Below are 12037 nucleotides of genomic sequence, written 5' to 3' on the forward strand. Positions count from 1 at the left end.
ATCTTAGTGTTGAGTGGTTGGGTGATTCCTCCACGGTGAAGCGATAAGTATCAATACGGACTTGTGCTCCCACGTACCGTCGCGTATATATTGGGAGACCCCTATAGGAACAAAGCCTTTATCCATAGGAAACCGTGTCGGCCGCCCTACTGATCGCAATGCAGTGAACACAGCATTCACGAAGATCGACCACTCGTACCGTAAAACGTATTCTGTGGTTTTGCGAAAAGTTTGGCACACCCTCTGCCTAGAACTCCAGAGTAGTTTCTTTTGGCCTTTTTCAAACTCTATAACTGAAAAAGTCCATCCGAGCATTTGTCACTTCGGGCTCGTTAAAACATCGAAGGAGACTAAAGCGTCGTTATAAAATTTATTTTAAACGGAACATAATCACCTCTTATTCCTGCGTTGATCTGTGAGTTGAGAACATGGAACGCCCCAACCAAGGAATTCCCCATGATGGAAATCCTAGTCCTTTCTCCTCTTGGGGAGAAGTTGGTGCGCCCCACATGGCCACATTGTCACTTCCAGGACTGACAATTGGCCTGCCAATTTGGCTATTCTCAACCAATGTAGTTCAGAACACCACGGTTCCTGAACAGTCGAGTCAACAGTTAGATCAGTCTAGAGCTGCCCACCAGCCTTCTACTTCCTATAACTATTCCTCCAATCCTTCATCTTCGCAAGGTAGAGCCGGCAAAAGCGAAGCTCCCATGGAGAAGAAGGAGAATAAGAAGAGAGAGAAGAAGAAGAAGGAGCCTAAGGTGACTGGGGGCAAGCAAAAGACATCTGACAAAAATCCACACACAGCACAGACCGGGCCTAAATCGCCATGTGTCATATGTAGAGGAGACCACTTCCATAGAGATTGTCCCTGTATTCCCCGGATACTAAGGGACTGGTCCCCTCGTTTGCACAATTTGGGAGCATCAACCTCTGATAGCCATGTTGAATGCTTACCATCAACCAGCGAAAGTGAAGGTTCAAGACAAAGAGGGGGAGCAAGATCCCCCTGCAGACTGTGTGAAGGCGATCACGCCATCCACCGTTGTCCCTTCTTAGACGAAGCGAAGAGAGTTTTGGAAGATCGTCCGGTTTCACCGTTGAGACTTCCTCCTGGATACAAAAAACTCGTGCCAAGTCCTTCGTTGGTTGAGAATACAGCTGGCCCGCTCAAGTGGTCAGCTGAAGCGTCAGTCATTGAAAATGAACCTACTGAATCCAGACCGGAAGAAAGTCCAAAGGTCAATACGGCAGTTGACCCGGTTCTCCCTTCAGAAGTTTCATCTTCAAATGATACCATCACTGAAGAGTCATCTTCAAATGACACCCTCACTGAAGAGAATAAGGATGACACCATCCAGATTCTTTTCATCAACACAGACTCTGATGAGCGTCAGGGCAATGCGCCCATTCCTTTATCGCAGGAAGGAACATCGTCAGGGTCATATCCGGCCGTGTATTCGGTCCCACCACCAAGCAACCTGGTTGTGTCCTTTGATTGGAACCAACTAGGCAGACCCCGGTTGCCAGCCAGTATACCATTCCGAATCATGGTCCAAATATACAGAATGGTAATGGCTGGAACTATCATTGATGAAGGGGCATCTGTGAGTATCCTTTCCTCTATTGCTTGGAAAGCACTGGGTTCCCCGGCGCTTTTGCCTGAGATAAGAAATCTCTCGGGTTTTGATAAAGGAACCAGTCGACCATTAGGGATCCTCCCCAATGTGCCTATTACATTGAAAGGGAAGGCCGTTCAAATGAACGTGATGGTCGTCCAAGGACCCTTGGATTATAACCTACTCCTTGGACGAGACTATATATATTGCATGGGAGCAATAGTCTCCTCACTCTTTAGAGTAATGTGTTTTCCACACGAAGGAAGAATGGTCAAGCTCGTAGACCAACTTTCATTTCCGGGATCACGCATCGCAAATAGTCACATACCAACCCTAAATGGTCTATTCAATCAAGAAATGTCTCCACCCCCAGTCCTCCTTCCCGATGAGTGTGAGTGATTCGGAAAGATGGGACTGGAACCCAGGGGGCATGCATCCTGGTCTGCTTCGGGCAGAGAAAACCTTGGGTATAAGATAGAATTTCCACGAGAGAATATGACTAGTCCGTACCCCATCCGTGGATGGAAGAGGGGTTGTTCTGGAATAGGATTCTTTTGTCAAAGTTACGTGTTTGACAAGAGTCGTTCACCCTTGTCTATTTCGTAGACAGTGCCGAGGAAATGTTTCTGTTTGAAGAAGTTAACGAAACAATCTTTGGGTAGCCTGAAAGAGGTAAGCCTCACCCTTTAAAACAAATGTTTTGACGGATAAGTAGGGGCAGCCTTGAAATTGTATTTTATACCTGGGGGCATGCAAACCTTTTGGAGTGCAAGCTAAGAGCGGTTATTTATCTATTTTTTGGGTTAGCCGTTTCCGAACTTGCATAAAGAAAGGATATGGAGTAAAGCTTAGTGAAGATGAAACTCCTTAAAAAATAGAGATCTCACAGGGGACATTTCTTATCTCATGACTGGTATATCGAGCAGTTTTAGCATAAAGTTCATGCTCGTTAAAAAATAAACGCAAGATCCGAGCAGTTTTAACGCGGTCTTCATGCTCGTTAAAAAATAAATAAAAGCAGTGAGCAATGTTTCCTCCAGAGTTTAAGCTCATTTTTATCTAAACAATGAACCTATCCCGGTAAATAACCGTTGTGATCGTAAATTTATCAGCCATAAAAAGCCCATGGTCGTGTTTGCACCCGCCACCTCCACCTTCATTTGGCCGATCGTTCACCTCCATATGATTGTTTACCCATTTTGAGGAACAGCTGCGAAGAGTGATTTCACCTAGCCATCCTTGTGACACTGCCGTGATTGGAAAATTCCAACCTGTACCTGGAATCAGTTGCTATCCCTGTTTATCACTCGTTCCTCAAAAGATGAGTCTTCTTTGAGCTCTTTTCATCTGACTCGTAAAATATGAAAAGTTTGCCGAGTTTTGGCCTTCCAACTCATTAAAGTGACCGGAAGAGCTATCCCTCCTCTAGATTTTAATCTTTTTGGACCTGAGGGATTATTGCACAAAAAGGTCGAGCGCTTGTTTTATTCGGCTCGTTAAAGTTATCGAAAATTCATCCCTTCTGTATTGTTTTATACTTTTTCGGACTTAAGGGATTAGATGACAAAAAAGGAATTTTGGAGTTAACTTTCTGTACCTTTTCAGACTCTCTAAAAATGAAAAGGACCGAGTTTTCCTTGTCGTTAGACTCGTTAAAATGATTAAATAGCGACAAACTTGTCTTTAGACGAGAACGAGTTTCCCTATCGCTAGGCTCGTTAAAACATAGCGATGGGCTTGCCCGAAGGGCAGGTTATAGAACAAGCATATGTTATCCTCCTCAAGCTTGACAAAAATAAAGAGGTACTGGTCAGAAATGACTAGGGAAAAATTGGGAGAACCTCAAAGCTGTAATGGTAGCAAGTCGCTCTTGAACATGACACTTTTCCTCCGTATCAAATCGGGTTGGGTTGTTTCATTCACCGGTCTCATCACCATGGTCTCGCCAAACCATCCACATTTGGGGTAATGCTACCGATCCATCGCATCAGTGTCGTTATATGTTCAAGAGATGTTGTTCAGAAAGAGTCAACCGTGTCCCATCCACTGCCATACATTATCCTTCATCCACCCATGATCGCCACCCTGAATCATATGTCACCAACTGTTTTCACCTTCATTAAAATCATTAGCTCCGTTCCGTGTCACTGATGTGGGATTCATTAAGGCCCTCCTTTGACGGATCGCTTCTTGTCGACTTCAGCTCATTATCCAAGATGTTGATCTAGGAACAACCCCCTCGGTACTTTGAAGCTTGCATGCCTCAATGGCAAGTTTCTCACTTCCGGCGACAGGTATACATCAATGACCTTCGACCAGAAGATTTTGTGTGGTGTTCGATGCCAAGTCCTATATTCACACCACGTGAATTGTACTGCAGTACCTTGAGGGTCATTATCATTATCGGTGATTCCTCTCGCGCTTGTTAACGGTTTACATCATTGACCGGTAATCAAGCGATGTCTTTCCATGTTCGACTTCAGCGCAATTCTCACATGGATCGACTTGTACTTAGAGTGAATATCGAACGAGTTTGAAGACCCCGGATCTAGTTTCATCCATCCGGGCTGCGATATATATTCAGGAAATATAAAGACATTTGACATGTACATCATTGCGGCAGATGATCATCCTACTCAAAGGATGATAATTTCAGCAGAGAATTATCAGTCTACCATCAGACGATCGTCTGTTCTATGTACCAAAATGAATTTATAAAGCTGAGCATGGGAACGCCTGCCTCAGCTAGATCATGAAAGTAGAATGAAAAATAATGTATTGTATTGTATTTTATTACAGGTCACCTCTCAGCGATTGAATGAACTTCGGATCCTCCTGATAAAGCATTTCACCCGATAAACGACCTCATACTTTAGGGGGCAACTGTTATAGACATTTTTGTGCCTTACAGCATGAAGCATGAAATGTCCATAATCTAAGGGATCCAAAGTCCCTAAACATGTTGTTCCTACCCCTAGAGGAACAAGGTCAGCAAACCACATCACTGAATATCAGTTCTCCACCTGAAAACACTCAAAAACAAGGCAATTCTGGATCATGTCAACTGCTCCACTGAGCATTTGTGCTGAATGTCAACTGCTCCACTGTCTACCTGCGCTGAATGTCAACTGCAAAGAAGGCTACCTGCGCTGGGCGAATTGGGACATGTGGCACAGTCATTCCTCAAGGTGTCAATGCCCAGGAAGCTTCCAAAATGACACTTGGATCAAGGAATTCGACTGGTGATGAGTAAGAGGGTCTAGATCTCCAAGTGGAAGAAAGAACCTCCAAGTGGACTCAAGAATTGAAGAATAACTGAAGTGAGAGAGGACACTAGTCAGCTTCATGCCAGCTTCAAGCTGACTCATCCTTTCTCCAAAACTCCTATATATAGAGCTCTCTCATGAGGTCTAAAGAGGCTGGAATCTGGTGAATGTAAAGAATTGCTGTTGGTTTGAGTTTAGAACTATTGGGTGATTTGCTTTGAAGGAGGTGAAGAGGAGATTTCTTTCTGCTGGGAGGTGATGCTGGATTGGGCCTCTTATGGTTGTATCACTTCCTGAACTTTACTTCTTCCATTAATAAAGCATTTGAGGTTCTTCTATATACATGTGTCTCAATGATGTGTTGCTATACTTGTGTATTTGATTTACTCTAATCCTTGAATCAATTATGAATGTATGCTTCTTGTAGTTTCCCTCTCTTTCCATTTTGCAGGATCTTGTTGTAGCTGGGCCAGTGAAAGAGCAAGGAGCTGGGAGCAAGCAGCAAAGAGAGAAGATTGGATCAATCATTAGCGAAAGACATCGGTTAGTGGATCTCTTTCTCCCCTCTTTTACATCTCATAAAGAAGTAATCTCAAATAGCTTTGCTTTGATTGTTGCTGAGGTACTATCACCCTTAGAGTGGGATAGGGTCATTCCGTATTGGATACTTTTCCCAACAATAGTAGCCCATCCTAGAGATGGTAGTAAATGGTTTTATCACCATCATGTGCATGACTCTAACTCTGAAACTGTTGATACACCTCCTTGAAGTCCTCATCTTTTGAATATGCCTCTCTGTATGAATCATGGGTAAATGTCTCGATGTGCATAAGAGTCCCCAAAGTTGTAATATTTGATGTTGGTGGCCTTGAAAGAATATAAACCAACTTGTTTGGGTTTCCATTCTTATACTTGATCACCAAATGAAACTGTTGTAAAAACCCCATCCACTTGTAATGCCTAGTCTTCTGTAGCTTACTATGGGCCTACAAGTATTGCAACAGTTGGTGATCTGTGTGGATTATTGTCTCCTTTCCCATTAGATAGTGCTTCCACTTCTTCACAGCTTGCATCATGGCATAGAGCTCCTTATCAAAGTAGGGTCGTTAATGTTAGGATATTCCGACACATAGGATATAGTTAAGTTCAACTTGGTCTAGTATAGAGTTAGGTTAGAGTTAGGTAAAGTGTGTTTCTTTACCGTTGTACATTTTGTAACTTACAATCCGACGGTCACGATATGTAGTGATCCGACGGTTCACTCTCACCTCGGTATTACCGACACTTGATCAGTGGCTTGACACCCGATTGGTCCATGAGTTCTATTTAAAGCGCATGGAGGGTCATTGTTCGGGTAATCCGTGCATGAGAGAAGCTTATGTAAATTTTCATTCTTTGATTAATAAATTGTCTGTACCCACGTTGGGACAGGCCGTGGACTGTTTCCCTCCTTGCACTCTGAGGGTTTTAACCACGTCAAAAATACTGGTGTATTGATTTGAGATCTGGTTGTGAGCGGTGTCCTTTTGGTATTCTTCTGTGGAACTTACCCTGTAAATTCCTACATGGTATCAGAGCTATTTGAGGGCCGCGTCCGTTGGTGATCCAAATCTGAAGCCGGTAGAACTGCATGCGGCTGTCGTTTCCTAGATCTGCTGTTTCTGACTGCTTTCGGGCCGAAAGGACTGCTCTGTTGCATTCGGAGCATCTGTTTCAGTGAGGAACCCCTTTCGTTTCACGCGAAAAGGTTTCCGGTAGCCCTAGCTGCGTCATTTTTTCAGATCGGGAGGTATACAGTTTTTTTTTTTTTTTGCAGTTTACTGTCATTTTCTCTCTGCTTATTTCGGTTTCGGTTTATTTAGCCTTTTTTTTCCCGGATCTATACCTTTCATTTCTGCGTATGCTCTTTGCCCTGCGACTCTGTGCGATCTGGGCAAATCAGAAACAGAAAGAAAGGATTTTTTCTCATGCGTATGCTCTTTTCCCTGCACCTTAGTGTGATCTCGGAAAATCAGAAACATTGAGGAAAATATTTAGTTTTTCGGCTAAAAGCTAACTTTGAGATTTTTTTTTAAAATTTCTAGTTTTTTGGCTAAAGCTAACTTCGAGCCGTAAGGTTCGTTTTTCTTTGGATATTCGTGTTGGGTTTTGTGTTTTGTGTTTTGTAGGGGAAAAGAGTCTTCCCAAGGCAAGCACGCAAATCGAGGCCCCCCCCCCCCTCTCTCTCTCTCTCTCTCTCTCTCTCTCTCTCTCTCTCTCTCAAATCTTTTGTATAGATCAATTGGTTCAAAGACCTTTTAAGAGAGTAGAGGTCTTGGGTTCAAGTCTCCATTTTGTGGGGGCGGATTTTTTCATTCCCGCACATTCGCGCACTTTGCCGGCAACGTCAACAATTTTTTTTCAAAAAGCCATAACTTCTTCATCCGGAAGCCTTTTTCAGAGCCGTTTTTTTTAAAACCGCCTATTTTTTCGAGATCTATCCATTGGACCACTCACTTTCAGCATCTTCAGCTTCAGTTGTTTTTCAAAAATGGAAAGTCCATGCCAAGTCATTCTTGACAGCACTAACTACTTCCAATGGGTCGCCTACATGGGAGATTTACTTAGAAGTAAAGGTCTCTTCAGAATAGCCACAGACCAAGAGAAGAAACCCAAAGATGAAGACAAGGCCGAAAAATGGGAAAATCGACAAGATCAAGCACGTGGCTTGATAGGAATGTCTGTTTCTCCTGATCTTAGATTCCACATTGCAGAAATTGAAACTCCTCATGAAGCATTAGAAAAACTTGCTAAAGTTTTTGGGATTAAAAATGAAATTAGATCCCATCAACTTGAAAATGAGCTGCTTACTTTGGATCCTAATAATTTTTCTTGCATTGAAGATTTCTTGTCAAAATTCAAGAACCTTAGATATCTCTTGGAAGGTGTTAAAGTTAAGAAAGATGATGGTAACCTTATTTATTCCATCCTCACTAAGTTAGGGCCAGCCTACTCTGTATTTGTTTCCACTTTCCATTCTACCAGGGAAGCTTTCATTTGTCAAGGCAAAGACTACAAGCCCCCTTCCTTTGACTCCTTTTGTGATTCCTTAATAAGAGAACAAGAAAAACTCTTACACCTTGGTCTTCTTAATCTTGGAAACTCTTCCACAAAAGCGTTAGCCGCCCAGCAGTATCCAAATTCAAAGAATCCTAAGAAGTCTTATCCTCAAAGGAATGGTCCTAAACCAACTCAGCCTCAAGATGAAAGATCATTTCAGCAATATGATAAGCCCAATAAAAACAAATGGAAGAAGACTGAAAGACATTGTAACTTTTGTAATCGAGATGGCCACTTAGAATCTAAATGCTTTAAGAAGATGGAAGCCTTGGAAGCCGCAATGAAGAAACATAACATCCATCTGGAGCCTACTTCAACTTCAACTTCCGGAACGGCATTTTCTGCATGTCATCGTCAATCATCTCAGTCTGGTTATGCATTAAATGTATCTTCTTCTTCTTCTCATTCTCATGAGTGGCTCATTGATTCTGGAGCCTCTTGTCACATGGCCAAAAACCAAGCCATGTTTTCTTCTTTAAATGATTGTAACACCAAAAATATATATGTTGGTGATGATAGATCTCTTAATGTTGTAGGGACTGGAACTGTTCATCTAGACAATGGTCAGTTCAATGATGTATTATGTGTTCCAAACTTATCCTGCAACCTTCTATCTGTCTATCAGATAACTCATTCAGGTGAAGGTAAAATTGTTGAATTTTCACCTCATGATGTTGTAATCAAGGATCTAAAAGATCCTAAACAGATTCTAGCTACTGGTCTTGCTGATGATTCCAAAAGGTTGTATAAGTTTCACAACTTTGGGTCATCCCATCTTCCCTCAGTATTTGTTGCTCATAATGATGAAGTGAGCAAACTTTGGCATGAGCGGTATGGTCACTTAAACTATCGCTCCCTTCAGCATCTATGTAAAGAAAACATGGTGACAGGTCTTCCTATGGTATCTTGCAAAGATGGTGTTTGTTCCGGATGTGTACTCGGAAAACATCATCGGGACAGTTTTGACAAACGTGCCTCTTGGCACGCCTCAGCCCCTTTACAGCTTGTGCACAGTGATTTATGTGGTCCTCTTCCTGTTGCTTCATTCTCTGGCTGCAAGTACTTCTTAACTTTCATTGATGATTTCTCTAGACGCACTTGGGTATACTTCTTAAAACTCAAGAGCGAAGTATTTACCACCTTTTTGGCCTTCAAAGCATTCGTTGAAAAACAATCTGGACATCAAATTCTTAAGCTAAGAACTGATAATGGTGGAGAATATGTTAAAAATGCATTCATCACCTTTTGCACCGAAAATGGAATTCAAATGCAACATACTGTTCCATACACTCCACAACAAAATGGTGTAGCTGAAAGGAAAAATCGCACTTTAAAGGAAATGGCTAATTGTATGCTGCAATCTAAAGGACTCAGTCTTAGTTTTTGGGCCGAAGCAATTAATTGTGCAAATTATATAATCAATCGCACTCCTACTAAGGTTCTAGAGAATATCACTCCAGAAGAAGCTTGGAGTTCCATTAAACCAGATGTAAGTCACTTTCGTGTGTTTGGAAGTGAAGCATGGGCCCATATTCCAGATGAAAAGCATAAAGCCTTAGAACCTAAGAGTGAGAAATGTACTTTTGTTGGATATTCTGAAGATGTAAAAGGCTATAGACTTATTCCATTTAAGTCCAAAAATGTTATCATTAGAAGAGATGTAAAATTTGATGAAAATAAATCGGCCTGCGAGCCTAGTCCGGCGGATGTGCCACCTCTTCCCATCTCTTCTATCTTTGAGAAACATTTCTTCTTCTGATGATGAAAGCGAGGATGATAATCCTTCCCCACCTTCTCAGGATCCTCAACTTCCAAGATGGGTCCGTGCTACTCGGGATGCAGCAGGTGATCTTGCCGGTGATCCTACAGATCAGCGACGTACACGTTCTCAGTTTGAAAGAGCCTCTTCTTTACTGGCTCAAGCTCCAGTGAATCATGATCCTGACACTTTTGCAGAAGCTTCAGGCCATCCACATTGGGAAACAGCTATGAATGAAGAATATCATTCATTGATGACAAATGATACATGGGATCTTGTTCCTCTACCAAAGGGACGCAAACTTGTTAGATGCAAATGGGTTTACAGAACCAAGTATGGACCAGATGGGAAAGTTATAAACATAAAGCTCGTCTAGTTGCTAAGGGCTTTTCACAGGTTGAAGGCATTGACTACACTGAAACCTTCTCTCCAGTTGCCAAAATGAACTCTATCCGCCTTGTTCTTTCCCTTGCTGCCTCTTTAAAATGGGAAGTACCATCAAATGGATGTTAAATCTGCCTTCTTGCATGGGGACTTGCAGGAAGAAATCTATATGGAACAACCCATTGGCTTCATACAAACAGACTCCAGCCTCGTTTGTCGCCTTAAGAAATCCCTTTATGGCCTCAAGCAAGCTCCTCGAGCTTGGTATGCCAAAATGGATAGCTTTCTTTTAGAATCTGGCTTTTCTAGGTGTCATTCTGACAATACTGTCTACACCAAGAAAGTGGGCAACTCTCTCATCATCCTTGTTCTTTATGTTGATGATCTTATTCTTACTGGTAGTGATCCCAACCTTATAAACCATGTGAAGTCCAGCCTTAAAAAGAAATTTGAAATGACAGACTTAGGACACTTACACTATTTTCTCGGTCTTCAAGTCTTGCAATCCCAAGAGGGTATTTTCCTTTCCCAGTCCAAGTATGCTTGTGATATTCTTCGTCATTTTCACATGGAAGACTGTAAGCCAGCCCCTTCTCCCTTTCAGTCTGGAGTCAAACTTTCAGTCTCTTGTACTTCTCCTGAAGTTGATGCTACCTTATACCGTCAACTTGTCGGAAAACTCTTGTATTTAACCCATACTCGTCCTGATCTTTCCTTTGTTGTTGGCCTTGTTGCTCGTTTTATGCAAAACCCCCGTGAAAGTCATTGGAAAGCAGCTAAAAGAATACTTCGTTATGTTCGAGGTACAATACAGTTTGGGATTCATTACAGTGCCAAAGCAGCTCCTCTGTTAGTTGGTTTCACTGATTCTGATTGGGCTGGTGACCTTGATGATCGGAAGTCTACTGCCGGTTATGTCTTCACTCTTGGTTCAGGACCTATTACATGGGCTTGTAAGAAACAGGCTGCCATTTCTCTTTCGTCAGCAGAAGCAGAGTATCGTGGTGCCGTGGAAGCTAGTAAGGAAGCCTTGTGGCTTCGTCAGATCCTATCAGAGTTTGGCTTTGAGCAGCAGCATCCAACCACACTTTGGTGTGATAATCAAAGTGCCATTCAGCTATGCAAAGATCCAGTCCAGCATCAGCGCAGCAAACACATTGAACTACACATGCACTTCATCAGAAAGCTCATTCTTGACCATGTTCTTGAAGTGCAATATTGTCCAACGGATGATCAGGTTGCAGACATCTTCACAAAGGCTCTCACAGAGGCGAAGTTCACTAAACTTCGATATATGCTTGGAGTTCAGGAAGTTGTCACTAAGGGGGGATAGGCTCTAGTGCCTCCTTCCTTCTCCTATTGTGTCATATTTGTAAATCCTTCAATCCTATCCCAAGTTGTTCTTAAGGGGGGATGTTAGGATATTCCGACACATAGGATATAGTTAAGTTCAACTTGGTCTAGTATAGAGTTAGGTTAGAGTTAGGTAAAGTGTGTTTCTTTACCGTTGTACATTTTGTAACTTACAATCCGACGGTCACGATATGTAGTGATCCGACGGTTCACTCTCACCTCGGTATTACCGACACTTGATCCGTGGCTTGACACCCGATTGGTCCATGAGTTCTATTTAAAGCGCATGGAGGGTCATTGTTCGGGTAATCCGTGCATGAGAGAAGCTTATGTAAATTTTCATTCTTTGATTAATAAATTGTCTGTACCCACGTTGGGACAGGCCGTGGACTGTTTCCCTCCTTGCACTCTGAGGGTTTTAACCACGTCAAAAATACTGGTGTATTGATTTGAGATCTGGTTGTGAGCGGTGTCCTTTTGGTATTCTTCTGTGGAACTTACCCTGTAAATTCCTACAGTTAATAACTACCCCATGAAATACTTCAGAATGGTAG

This window comes from Pinus tabuliformis, chromosome X (assembly GCF_031772625.1).
Source record: "Pinus tabuliformis cultivar Carrire ecotype Pingquan chromosome X, CPIR1, whole genome shotgun sequence".
In the NCBI taxonomy this organism is placed as follows: Eukaryota; Viridiplantae; Streptophyta; class Pinopsida; order Pinales; family Pinaceae; genus Pinus; species Pinus tabuliformis.